The following is a 15,764-nucleotide window of genomic DNA, read 5'->3' as shown; positions in this document are numbered from 1 at the left end:
CCCAGGGCACCCAAGACCCTCCTGGCCCGGGCACCAGATGGAGGATGTGGTGGTGTCTCCCATGACTGGTTTCATCTTTTCCACGGCCCAGAGTGGTGTGTAGGTCCTGACTTGAGGGAAAGCAAATCAGGACAAGTCCAGGACCCATGAGGGCATGAGCCAGACCCCCAGGCCATGAGGGTCACCCACACAGGGGTTCCTTGCAGGGAGAGGCCTCAGTCGCAGGAGTGGGCACAGGGGTAGAGGCAGTGGTGTTTGTCTTCTCTTGTTTTTCTCTTTCATCTCAGGCTTCACCTGCTGAACACCCAAAATAGCCCTGAGGCTGGGGGGGCAGGGGCTGAGTCATTGCGAGGCTACCCAGGCAGGTGTCCCCACAAGAGACTGCTGTTCCCAGAATCAGGCCCGAAAACCGAGACCTGGCCAGGTGGGCCTGCGGCCCAAGCAAGGGGCTAGAGCCCAGAGGGCAATGTGGTGTCAGGGAGGTTCCCAAAACCTGCACGACAGCCCAGCCCCCACTTCATGTGGGCCCCATCAGCCAGGGTCAGCCGGGGTCAGCCCAGGGTCAGCCCGGATCAGCCAGGGACAGCCAGGGTCAGCCCAGGGTCAGCCAGGGTCAGCTGGGATCACCTTGGATAGCCAACATCAGCCTGGGATCAGCCAGGGTCCACCAGGGTTAGGCCTTAGAGAGGCCATGGTCAGCCAGAATTAGACAAAAGTCTCCTAGTTCTGTCAGGGACAGCCAGGGTCAGCCAGGGTCAGCCCAGATCAGCCAGGGACAGCCAGGGACAGCCCGGGTCAGCCCAGGGTCAGCCAGGGTCAGCCAGAGTCAGCTGGGATCACCTTGGATAGCCAACGTCAGCCTGGGATCAGCCAGGGTCCACCAGGGTTAGGCCTTACAGAGGCCATGGTCAGCCAGAATTAGACAAAAGTCTCCTAGTTCTGTCAGGGACAGCCAGGGTCAGCCAGGGTCAGCCAGGGACAGCCAGGGACAGCCAGGGTCAGCCCAGGGTCAGCCCAGGGTCAGGGTCAGCCAGAGTCAGCATGGGTTTGGCCAGGATCTGCGCAGGGGTTGCTGACATCCGACAATTCAGGCCACCTCAGCAGGGCTCGAGCCGGCCCCAGGACTCTCAGTCATGCAGACCCTGGGGCTGTGAACTGTGCCCACAGGGCAGCCACACTGGCCGGGACCCTGGCGTTACACTGTGGCACTGACCCCTGCCATTCCCGCAGCCGGACGCTCTCCAGCTCTCCCACCAGGGGCAGACTGTGAGCACGGCGCCCAGCTGAGGCCGTGGACCAGGACACACACGCTCTCGCCAGGGTTCACAGTAGGATGCACACTCCACCCCTGGGGCCACTGGGGGTCCAGGAAAGGGGAGATGACATGGGGCTCAGTGAGCGAGACAGAGACAGGAAGGGGGCGATGCGGAGATGGGACAGGACAGAGGACTGGAGAAAAGGTCAGGGCCAGAGAGGCAGGACAGGACCGACGCTGCGAGCAGCCCCTCACACAGGCCCGCACACCCACGGACACTCACACACTCCGCGCACACAGACACACTCCCACCACCGCCTCCTCCGGGCCCTGGGGGCTCAGGGGGTCCCGCTGTGGCCCCTCAGGCCCGGCCACTCCCCGTGGGACCGAGCAACACAGCCAGGTGTCTGGGTCCCGGCCTCACCCCTCACGAGACCTGCGCCCCCGTCCAGCCCTGGGGTCCAGGGGGTTGTGGGCAGGGCAGGGGCAGAGCAGTGTGGGGACCCCGGTGCCCCCCGGGGTCTGGCCCCCACGGCCACTGGGACGCCCACCCAGCCCTGTGCACTCGGCCCTGTCACCGTCCCAGCGCGAGCAGGCCTCTGGGCCTCGGGGAGAAGCCCACAGGCCTGCCTGGGTCCCCCGCACGGGGCTGGGAAGTGGGGGTCCCTGAGGCAGGGGAGGCACTGGGACTCCGGCTGCAGGGGCTCAGGCCTGGAGCCAGGGCGGGGCCCGCACGAGGGGCTGCCAGCCCGGGGGCTGGGGGACAAGGGAGAACAAGGCAACCACACCACACGGCCCGAGGACGGCTCATGAGGACGGCGGGATGGGGGGCTCCCAGAGCGCTGCGGGCCCTGTGTGGGTTAGGCGTCTGTGGGAGGGGTCCAGGGGCTGCCCAGGGTGGCCAGGCGGGGTGGGAGCGGGGGCAGAGGAGCCACGAGCGGGGCCTCTGGGGGGGCTGACGTGGCCGGCACCGGGCTCGGGCACGGGGTGGCTGCCGCGTGGGGACTAGCCCTGGAGCGAGTGGGAGGCCGGGGTCCCACGGGGCGGGCAGGTGGGCTGCAGGGGCGAGGGGAGCCAGACCCGGGGGGAGAGTGGGGGTGCGGGGCGTTGACTGCTCGCAACAGGTGTTTCGTGGCAGCCGTGGCCACGGTCGCCAAACTGTGGAAAGAACCGAGATGCCCTTCAGCGGACGAACGGATAGAGACGCGGCCCCTGGACACTCTGGAGTACGACGCCCCCGGCAGAAAGGAGGGAACCCCACGTCCGTAGCGACGCGACGGACTGGAGGAGACGGTGCCGAGCGAGAGGAGTCCAGCCGCGAGCGTCCGTCGTCGCGTGGGTCCGCTCGCTTGTGGGGCAGAGGGACGACGCGGAGGACACGGGGAGAGGGAGAGGAGGAGGGACTTGCGGGACACAGGAGGGGACACGAGCCATGAGAGACTGTGGGCGCTGAGCGCGGCCCAAGCTCCTTGGACCCTCGATCGCACGTGGGAGCCCCCGACTCCCTCTGGAGCTCAGGGAGTGGCAGGTTTCGGCTTGGCGGGCGCTGGCCAGCGCTGGCCATCGCTCCCCGCTGTGCCCCGACACGGGCCCGCGGGGCGGGTCGGCATCACCAGCCTTTAGGGTCTCCCGTCAGGACCCCTGGCCTCGGGCGCTCGTTCACGGAGGGGCACGGCTTGGGGCACGGCCCTGCTGCGACCCCGTCCCTCGGCTGCCACGCGCAGCAGGGACCCGGGGGCCAGGCAGAGGCGGGCACCTCCCTCCGCGAGGGTCCCGAGGCGGGTCCCCCACTTCTTCACTCCCTCCTGCCCTGTTAGCCGGGAGCCCTCCGGGCGCCACGGACGGAGGGCGCCTCGCCCCACTCCTGCCGCCCAGCAAGGAGGCAGGGCCGTGCCAACGGATCATCTTGGAATATGAGCTTCACGGTGCCCCTGCCAGCCGCGCTATTGCCCCGTCCGGAGCCCTCCGGGCCTCCCTGACCTCCACCGCCTCCCTGGGCGTCTCCCTGCTTGGGACCAGTGACACTGCGGGCTTCAGCCACAGGCCTGCAGCCCCCCTGCTCTTTGCACCCAGGCACACCGGGCCCATGAGCCCCAGAGGGGCGAGCTCCGTCCTGCTGCCCTGCACCCGGAGGGGGGCCACATCCCAGCAGGCCACGGCTTTCCGTGGCCCAGTCCGAGCCCCGGCCGGCCTCTGAGGTCCTGGGCTGAGCCGGCGCGGCCGTGTGGGGGGTGGGAGTGCGCCGCCAGGGTCTCGGCCCCCCCAGGAGGCCGTGCACCCCCACCCCACACCTGTTTCTCCCCTAGTTACTCATTTCAGTAGAAGCTGTCCCTGAAGGGGACATGCAAATGTCTGTTTGTTCCACACCGAGAAACACCCTTGTCACCCGCGGGCCGTTTCCAGAAATAGCTCCCACCGCCCTGCACCTGGCGCCCCGCCGCGGCCCCCACCGCCCGGCGAGCTTAGCCCAGGCCACGGGGTGTGGGGACCGTCCACGCTCCCGGCTGGCAGTGGCCGCCGTGGGACAGTGGCGCGGCTGACACGGTGGCAGCCCTGCAGGTGGTGACTTCCGTGAGCGAGAAGTGTTCTCAGCACGTCCCCCTCTGTGACTAGGGTCCCCTGCGGGCCAGCCTGGACGCTCCAAGCCCCGGGGTGGGTGGGGTGTCGGGGAGCAAGCGGGGCAGAGGAGAGGCCATGCGGGACAGAGCCGGCCTGCGGTCACGTGGGGACAGGCACGGGCTCCCCGAGCTTGTGGGCCCCTGGGTGACCACAGCACCCAGCCCTGGTCAGCCTTGCCTGGGCTGTCCTCACCCCCACCCTCCTGTCCACACTGTGCGAGCAGCTGGGCCTCCCGCTCTGCCTCTCCCTTGCCCGTGTCTCTCCCTGTCGCCCCCCTACCTCTCACCCCTTCTCTCCGCCTCTGTCTCTGTCTCCGTGTCCTTCTCCGTTTCTCTGTCTCTCCCTGTCCATCTCTGTGTCTCTCTATGTCTCCCACGTTCACTCTGTCTCTGCCATTGTTCCGTCGCTCTCTGTCCACCTGTCTGTCTCCACCGAGTCTCTCCAAGTCCCAAACTCAGGAGTGGGGCGAGGCGCCCTCCGTCCGTGGCGCCCGACGCCACGTGGCTCCTCTGCCCCCGCTCCCACCCCGCCTGGCCACCCTGGGCAGCCCCTGGACCCCTCCCACAGACGCCTAACCCACACAGGGCCCGCAGCGCTCTGGGAGCCCCCCATCCCGCCGTCCTCATGAGCCGTCCTCGGGCCGTGTGGTGTGGTTGCCTTGTTCTCCCTTGTCCCCCAGCCCCCGGGCTGGCAGCCCCTCGTGCGGGCCCCGCCCTGGCTCCAGGCCTGAGCCCCTGCAGCCGGAGTCCCAGTGCCTCCCCTGCCTCAGGGACCCCCACTTCCCAGCCCCGTGCGGGGGACCCAGGCAGGCCTGTGGGCTTCTCCCCGAGGCCCAGAGGCCTGCTCGCGCTGGGACGGTGACAGGGCCGAGTGCACAGGGCTGGGTGGGCGTCCCAGTGGCCGTGGGGGCCAGACCCCGGGGGGCACCGGGGTCCCCACACTGCTCTGCCCCTGCCCTGCCCACAACCCCCTGGACCCCAGGGCTGGACGGGGGCGCAGGTCTCGTGAGGGGTGAGGCCGGGACCCAGACACCTGGCTGTGTTGCTCGGTCCCACGGGGAGTGGCCGGGCCTGAGGGGCCACAGCGGGACCCCCTGAGCCCCCAGGGCCCGGAGGAGGCGGTGGTGGGAGTGTGTCTGTGTGCGCGGAGTGTGTGGGAGGGAGCGCGTGCGTTCATCGGAGCCCGCACCGTAGGATCTGCGTCCTGGCGTGTGTCTCTCTGCACGTCTGTGTGCGGTGCGGATGGGCTGTGGGCTCCTAGGGTCCATCTCTGTGCAGCCCTGGGCCACCTGCCCGGGGACCAGGCTCCCCCATTATGCTGAATCCCGGGGCCCCTCCACCACACCGGTCCACCCACCCTACCCCCCAGGGCTCCTCGGCTGACCTCGTGCCTGTGTCCCTGCCCGGCTACGGCCCTGCCCGCCAGCCCAGCCCCGTCACTGTCCCCAGGCCTCGGGGGGCATGTGGAGAGCCAGCACCGACCGGAGAGTGGATGGGGTTTAGTCCCAGAGGCGACACTTGGTGAGCCTGGCCTGGAGACGGGGAGGAGCGGCCCGGCCTCCTGGGGAGCACCTACTGCACTCGTGTGCCCCACACACCCTACGTGCTACGTATGCCCACACACACCTCGACACGCCGCGCACACTTTCCACACCTCACTCTGCACACGTGCGTGCACACCCACGGGCCAGCTCACCCTCTTCTCCGCACACACACGCGTGAGACGCACGTGGAGCTGAGCTTTGTCCCTGGGGTCGGAAGTCTGCCTGTGTGGGCGCGGTGGCCACCCTGGGTCTCCGTGGCCAGGGCCGAGGTCAGAGACATGTGGCCACGGCTAGGGGCCAGCCCCTGTGGTCACCCGCCCCTCAGGGACACCCAAGAGGGTACTGGTGCGCCGTCGGGAGTGTGTGGCTAGGACCTGCCTGCCGCTGGGGCTCACTGTCTGTCTGCCCCCAGCCCAGGGACACTGTGGTTCTGGAAGGTTCTGAGTGGCAGGGCCGTGGGCCACACTCAGGATGGGCACCTTGGCCCCCGGGGCTGCTGCAACCAAGACACAACCCAGGCCTGGGCTTCACGTGCTGCCCGGAGGGGAGTCGGCTCCCTGGGGCCCTGCCAAGACCCTCACACCGTCCCCGTGGAGCCTGAAAGCAGGGCTCCCCTCCCCCCAGCCCAGTTGAAAAACATGACCCCGTGGGCACCGGTGCAGCTCCCAACCCCCACGTGGGCACAAACATACACTTGCAAATGTTTCTAAAAACATCAAGGTCGGGAACCGCAGAGCAGGTGGGGTCAGGCTGGGAAGCCCCAGTGGCCCCTGAGACCGAACCAGCCCAGCCAGAACGGGCAGCATTTGCATGGGGGGGGGGGGGGGCTGTGCCGCTGCCCGCCAGGTGCGAGGACTCCCAACCCTTCCCCCTGCCCTGGCCATCCCCCAGGTGACCTGGGCCAGAGTGGCCAGGCCGCCCCGTGTGCCTCCTGGACGACTGCCCGGTGGAAGGGGCCTGTTGTCGGGGGGACCTTGCAGACCACCCGGGGACGAAGCCCCTGGCCCACAGCCAGGTCGCACCCACCCCTCAGCCCCAGCCGGCTCTGCCCTTCCCAGGCCATCCTGCCCTCAACCTTTGTCCCTGCTGGGCTCCCCCAAATGGCCGCCCTAGATGCAGACCTGCCCTCGTCCCAAGCGGGCTGGGGCGGCCCCCGGGAGCTGCCTCGGGCTCCAGCGCCCCCTCTGAGAGCCCCGGGGCACCAGCAAGGGCACGATGACCGATGACCGTGGCGCTGGACGCCCTCTGGGCACCCACTCCTGGGACATCAGAGCGGTGTCCTACCGGGGCGGGCCTGTCCCTCCTCAGCCTGCGCCCACCTTCCCAGCCAGGCCAGCCCCCTCCGGACAAGAGCCGGACTTGAGACAGGCCCCTGGGAGGGAATCCAGCTGCGGCCTGGGGGACAGGGCCCTGGGGAGACCCTTCCCGCACGGCCTCCCGCAGCACGGCCATGCAGAGTCACACGGCCACACGGCCACACACACGGAGACACAGACTCACACAGACACACGGACACACACAGACACACGGACTCACACACAGAGACACAGACACACAGACACAGAGACACATGGACTCACACAGACACACGGACTCACACAGACACACGGACTCACACAGACACACGGACACACACACAGAGACACAGACACACAGACACACACAGAGACACATGGACTCACACAGACACACGGACACACATGGACACACACAGACACACGGACTCACACACGGAGACACAGACACACACACAGACACACGGACACACACAGACACACGGACACACATGCGGAGACACAGACACACACAGGCACACGGACACACACACAGACACACGGACTCACACAGACACACGGACACACACGCGGAGACACAGACATACACACAGACACACAGACTCACACAGACACATGGACACACACACAGAGATGCACAGACTCACTGTTACACACACACACACACACACACACACACACGCGCAGACATCAACATACAGAGGTTCCCACTGACCAGACACACGGACACAGATACAGACAGACACCCCAGCCACTCACTCTCAGAGACTCACACTTGGTAACAGCCACGTGCATGCTGCACACACACACACACAGACAATCACAGGTTCCAGAGCTGGAATCACATACACCACCATGGTCCAGAGTACTACAGGCCCTCACACACACACGGGCTCACACAGCTGCACACACTCTCAGACACACACAGACTCACACGGATACACACAGACACACACACACACAGTCCATAGACACACACACACAGACTCACACACACATAGTCCACAGACACACAAAGACACACACAGTCCATAGACACACACACACAGACTCACACACACATACAGACTCACACACACATACACATAGTCCACAGACACATACACACATACAGACTCTCTCACACACACACACAGTCTACAGACACACACAGACACACACAGTCCACAGACACACACAGACTCACACAGATACACACAGACACACACACACATGGTCCCACAGACACAGACTCACACACAGTCCACACACACACTCACATAGTCTACAGACACATATAATCTATAGGCGCACACACACACAGTAGACAGACACACACAGACACACACACAGTCCACAGACACACAAAGACACACACAGACACACACAGTCCACAGACTCACACAAACTCACATGGATACACACAGATACAGACATACACAGTCCATAGATACACACAGACACACACGGTCCCACAGACACACACACACAGTCCACAGACACATATAGACTCACATGGATACACACAGACACAGACACACACGGTCCCACAGACACACACAGACTCACACACAGTCCACAGAAACACACACACACACGGTCCACAGACACACACACACACAGAGTCTACAGACACACACAGACACACATGCACACACACACACACACACACACAGTAGACACACACACAGTCCACAGACACACAGACTCACATACACACACAGACTCACACACATACAGACTCTCACACACACACACAGTCTACAGACACACGCAGACACACATGCACACACACACAGTAGACAGACACACACAGTCCACACACACACACAGACTCACACACACATACAGACTCTCACACACAGTCTACAGACACACACAGTCTACAGACACACACAGACACACATGCACACACACACAGTAGACAGACACACACAGTCTACAGATACACACACACACAGTCCACAGACACACAAAAACACACACAGTCCACAGACTCACATGGATACACACACACACACAAAGTCCACAGACATCCACAGACTCACATACACATACAGACTCTCACACACACACACACACACACACACACACACAGAGTCCACAGACACACAAAGACACACACAGATACACACAGTCCAGTCCACAGACACACAAAGACTCACACGGATACACACAGACACAGACACACACGGTCCCACAGACATACACAGACACACGCAGTCCACAGACACATACACACAGTCTACAGACACACACACACAGACTCACAAGGATACACACAGACACACACACACAGACTCACAAGGATACACACAGACACACACAGTCCACCGACACACACAGACTCACACACACATACAGACTCTCACACACACAGTCTACAGACACAAACAGTCTACAGACACACACATGCACACACACACAGTAGACAGACACACACAGTCTACAGATACACACACAGTCCACAGACACACAAAAACACACACAGTCCACAGACTCACACAAATACACACAGAGAGATACACTCACACACACACAGACTCACAAGGATACACACAGACACAGACACACACAGTCCCACAGGCACACACAGTCCACAGACTATGTATCTGTGTGAGTCTGTGGACTGTGTGTGTTTTTGTGTGTCTGTGGACTGTGTGTGTATCTGTAGACTGTGTGTGTCTGTGGACTGTGTGTGTGTGCATGTGTGTGAGTCTGTGTGTGTGTGTCGGTGGACTGTGTGTGTCTCACACACAGTCTACCGACACACACAGTCTACAGACACACACAGCCTACAGACACACATGCACACACACACAGTAGGAAGACACACACAGTCTACAGATACACACAAACACAGTCCACAGACACACACACACAGACTCACACACACATACAGACTCACACACACAGCCTACAGACACACACAGTCTACAGACACACACAGCCTACACACACATGCACACACACATAGTAGACAGACACACACAGTCTACAGATACACACACACACAGTCCACAGACACACAAAAACACACACAGTCCACAGACTCACACAGATACACACAGAGAGATACACTCACACACACACAGACTCACAAGGATACACACAGACACAGACACAGACACACACGGTCTCACAGACACACACAGTCCACAGACACACACACACACAGTCCACAGACACACACAGTCCACAGACTCACATGGATACACACAGTCCATAGACACAAACAGTCCATAGACACACACAAAGTCCACAGACACACAAAGATACACACAGACACACACAGTCCACAGACTTACACAGAGACACAGTCCACAGACACACACATACACACAGACACACACAGTCCATAAACACAGACAGATACCCATGCACAGACACAGTAGACAGACACACACAGACACACAGACACACAGAGACACACAGTCTACAGACACACACACAATCCACAGACACACAAAGACACACACAGTCCACAGACTCACATGGATACACACAGACACACACACACACACAGTCCACAGACATACACAGACACACAGACTCACACACACATACAGACTCTCACACACACACACACACAGAGTCCACAGACACACAAAGACACACACAGATACACACAGTCCACAGACACACACAGACTCACATGGATACACACAGACACACAGTCCATAGACACACACACACACACACAGTTCACAGACATACACACACACACACACACACTCACACACACATACAGACTCTCTCACACACACACAGTCTACAGACACACAAAGTCACACACAGACTCACAAGGATACAGACTCACAGTGCACAGACACACACAGACTTACACGGATACACACAGACACAGACACACACGGTCCCACAGACACACACAGACTCACACACAGTCCACAGACACACACACACAGTCCACAGACACACAAAGACACACACAGACACACACAGTCCACAGACTCACACAGATACACACAGACAGATACACTCACACACACACACACAGACTCACACAGACTTACACGGATACACACAGACACAGACACACACACAGTCCCACAGACACACACACACAGTCCACAGACACAAAAGGCACACACACAGTCCACAGACACACAGACTCACATACACACACAGACTCACACACATACAGACATACACACACACACACACAGTCTACAGACACACGCAGACACACATGCACACACACAGTAGACAGACACACACAGACACACACAGTCCACAGACACACACACAGACTCACACACACATACAGACTCTCACACAGTCTACAGACACACACAGTCTACAGACACACAGTCTACAGACACACATGCACACACACACAATAGACAGACACACACAGTCTACAGTACACACACACACTCACAGTGTGAGTCTGTGTGTCTGTGGACTGTGTGTGTCTGTGTGTGTCTGTGGACTGTGTGTGTGTGTGTCTGTGGGACTGTGTGTGAGTGTATCTGTCTGTGTGTATCTGTGTGAGTCTGTGGACTGTGTGTGTCTGTGTGTGTCTTTGTGTGTCTGTGGACTGTGTGTGTGTGTCTACAGTGTGTGTGTGTGCATGTGTGTCTGTAGACTCTGTGTGTGTGTCTGTGGACTGTGTGTGAGTCACACAAAAGACACACACAGTCCACAGACACACAAAGACACACACAGACACACACAGTCCACAGACTCACACAGATACACACAGACAGATACACTCACACACACACAGACTCACACAGACTTACACGGATACACACAGACACAGACACACACACAGTCCCACAGAAACACACACAGTCCACAGACACAAAAGGCACACACACAGTCCACAGACACACAGACTCACATACACACACAGACTCACACACATACAGACACACACACACAGTCTACAGACACACGCAGACACACATGCACACACACAGTAGACAGACACACACAGACACACACAGTCCACAGACACACACACAGACTCACACACACATACAGACTCTCACACAGTCTACAGACACACACAGTCTACAGACACACACAGTCTACAGACACACACAGACACACATGCACACACACACACAATAGACAGACACACACAGTCTACAGTACACACACACACTCACAGTGTATGTGAGTCTGTGTGTCTGTGGACTGTGTGTGTGTGTGTGTGTCTGTGGGACTGTTTGTGAGTGTATCTGTGTGAGTCTGTGGACTGTGTGTGTCTGTGTGTGTCTTTGTGTGTCTGTGGACTCTGTGTGTGTGTCTACAGTGCGTGTGTGTGCATGTGTGTCTGTAGACTCTGTGTGTGTGTGTCTGTGGACTGTGTGTGAGTCACACACACACACAGTCCCACAGAGACACACAAACACAGTCCACAGACACACAGACTCACATACACACACAGACTCACACACATACACACACACAGTCTACAGACACACATGCACACACACAGTAGACAGACACACACAGTCCACAGACACACAGACACACACAGTCGACAGACACACACACAGACTCACACACACATACAGACTCTCACACAGTCTACAGACACACACAGTCCACAGACACACAAAAACACACACAGTCCACAGATACACACACACAGACTCACACACACATACAAACTCTCACACACAGTCTACAGACACACACAGCCTACAGACACACACAGCCTATAGACACACATGCACACACAGTAGACAGACACACACAGTCTACAGATACACACACACACACAGTCCACAGACACACAAAAACACACACAGTCCACAGACTCACACAGATACACACAGAGAGATACACTCACACACACAGACACACACAGTCTATAGACACACACAGATACCCATGCACACACACAGTAGACAGACACACACAGACACACAGACACACAGAGACACACACACACACAATCCACAGACACACAAAGACACACACAGACACACACAGTCCACAGACTCACATGGATACACACACACACAGAGTCCACAGACATACACAGACACACAGACTCACACACACATACAGACTCTCACACACACACACACACAGAGTCCACAGACACACAAAAACACACAGATACACACAGTCCACAGACTCACACAGATACACACAGACACAGACACACATGGTCCCACAGACATACACAGACACATACACACAGTCTACAGAAACACACAGACACACACACACAGACTCACAAGGATACACACAGACACACACACACAGACTCACAAGGATGCACACAGACACACACAGTCCACAGACACACACAGTCACACACACACACACACACACACACACGCCACACACAGTCCACACACACACAGCCAGCTGCTGTGGCCAGCAGCCCCTCGAGACCCCGGAAGCCCCAAAGGTCTGGGCAGATCCGGCTCCTGGTGTGACTGTCCTGAGCCATTTTCCTGTCTGGCCCTAAGTGTGTGTCTCCCCACGGCCAAGCCCACACTTTTCTACGGACCCACACTGACACTTCCCCTGGAGGTCTCTCAGTCAGCAGAGACTCCCATCTACCACCCAAGGGACCGTTTCAGAACCACACTGGACCATGGCCTCCAGTGCTCTTGGGGTGAATCCTGGCCAAGCCCTGCCCTCCTGCTAGCCCCCCTCAGCCCCCTGGTTCTGCACACTAGCATGGTGGTGCAGGGAGCTGTGAGGGCCCCAGCCTGAGGACAGCAGGTGCAGACACAACCACCACTGCCTCCGTTCCCCTCCTGCGGAGCCCTGGGGCCAGGCTGGACACTCGTCCAGGAAGCGTCCTGCTCACCAGCCGCCATGGCACAAGCAGAGGCTGAGCTCCCCGACGCCAACCTGTGCCCCCGGCTCCAGGGGACCGGAGAGGTATGAGGCCCTCTCCGACTGTGAGACCATGAAGGCCTGGGTGCCTTTGGGAGGAAGGGGCTTCTCTGGCTGGGCCTGGGGGGAGGAGTGCCTCCTGGTTTGGGGCCCTGTGCGGTGAGAATGGGATACTTCACAATAAAAAGGGACTTTTCTCTTTGAGAGGAAAGGAAGACAAGACCATCCTGGGCAGAGCGAAGCAGGGGCAGCCAACCTGGGTGCCCTTCAGTGAGTCTGGTCCAAAGGAAAGGGAAGGGAAATGGTGAGGAGATCCAGGGCCCAAGAGGAACCCACGGGGGGAGGAGCAGGCTGGAGCCAGGGGAGCCTTCAAAGGTCCAGTGGGGATAGCGGGTCAGCATGCGGCTTGGAAGGTCCCACTCTCGGCTCCTTCCTCCTCCCAAACCCTCCATTGTGCCTTGGCTGCTGGGAAGGAGGTTCTGGTGACCCTCGGGGTGCAGGATGCTCCCCTCCAGAATGTCCTGCCTAGCCCCTCGACCATCCCCGGCCGGGAGAGGGAGGGGTGCCAGTGAGACAGGAGCCCTGGGTCAGGCCGGAGGAGGCATCACCATCCTGCAGCTAACGGGGCCTCTCACCAGGCCTCACCAGGCTCCCACTGCACAGTCAGAGCACGGGGGCTGCCTCGTGTCTTTCTGTGTCAGAAACAGGAACGTCTACTCCTGCTCTCATGAAACACTAAAACCACACACCAGAAGCTGCACACATGCGCACACTTTGTGGTCAGATATCCTGAGGGGAACAGAGGACAAGTCCCAGGGTGTCCTCACTGGACGGGACACAACTCCTGGCTTTTCCATGGGTCCAGGCTGTTACCAAGCTGTCGAACACAGGGGGTGGCGTTGGTCCTCCACCAGGGTTTCTGGAGAGGCCCCGACACAACCCACATGAGCTGAGGGCTACGACCCAGCACTTCATTCTGGCGCGTCGGTTTGGTCAACATGGGGCCTGGGTCTGGTAAGGTGACATAGGGCCTGGGTCAGGTCGGAGGAGGCTAGGGTCTGGTGACTGGGGCCTGCGCTGGATGGCCTGGGGTCTCGGTCAGGTCAGCCTGGCACTGACCTCAGTGCAGCCTCCTCTTCGGGTCCACTCCCAGCCTGGGCGCCCAGCACAGCAGCCAGGAGCTGGACCTCAGGCACCTGCTCACGCCGGGCTCTGCTGCCCCCACGTGGCCGCGAGCAGCACTGCATGCCCGCTGCCCCAAGAGGCTGTTCCCAGAACCTGCCGCACAGGGCAGATGGGGGCAGAGGGACAGAAGCAGGGAGCACAAGACACGGGTCGGGGCAAGAGTCATAGGTCCAGGGGCAGGGACCGGGAGCAGGGGGAGATGGGGCAGGGGGCACAGACCAGGGGCAGGGGGCATAGGTCAGGAGGCACACACCAGGGGCAGGGGGCATAGGGGCTCAGCCCGAGGGGGAGATCAGCAGGAGGACAGCCCATGGCCTCACACCTCCGAGTGTCCCAGGGGCTCAGAGGCCCGGGACAGGTCCCACGGAAGACCCTGGCCCAGCACCGGGCTCTGGGCACAGACCGCGCGGGGATCAGACTGGCGCTGGGGGCAACCAGGGCTCAGCGGGCTCGGGCCACAGCCCCCTGCCTGGCCCCAGCCCGGCCTCTGCAGCACAGTCGGGCCCACAGTCGGGCCCACAGCGGCCGCACCGTGGGGTTCGGGCGCCACTGCACGTGCCACGGACCAGCCAGTCGGGTCGGGAGGGGCCCCCGCCGCACCCCGCAGGGCCGCCCGCTCCCGCCGCGCCAGAGCCCACGCATCCCACGACCGCCGGTGTGCGGGAGCCAGGAAGGCCGCCCGGAGGAAGCCCTGCAGACCGGGCGGACTGGGCACCGGAGAGGCCGAGCCCGGGACCCCGCAGCGCAGAGCGGGGCTGAGCCCTGGACACGCCCAGCGCGGATGGTCCCGCGGCGGGTGGACTTGGCGGGGAGGCCAGGCCGCGGGGCACTGACCACGGTCTGCATCCGTCTTGTGCCCTGGCCCCACCGATGCGTCCCCCCCCCCCCCCCGGCTGGAGCTGGGAGCCCTACGCATCCCTCCCCTGGGGTCATACCCTGCGCACCCAGAGCGTCCCACAACCCAGCACCTGGCCTGCGGGAGGCGAATCCTCCAAACAAAGATCAGTGAGGTGGAGGTGCCTGGGGGCCTCAGGTCATGATCTCGGTGTCCTGG

The sequence above is a fragment of the Mustela lutreola genome, chromosome 7 (assembly GCF_030435805.1).
Source record: "Mustela lutreola isolate mMusLut2 chromosome 7, mMusLut2.pri, whole genome shotgun sequence".
NCBI classification, from domain to species: Eukaryota; Metazoa; Chordata; class Mammalia; order Carnivora; family Mustelidae; genus Mustela; species Mustela lutreola.
This window is presented reverse-complemented; position numbering follows the sequence as displayed.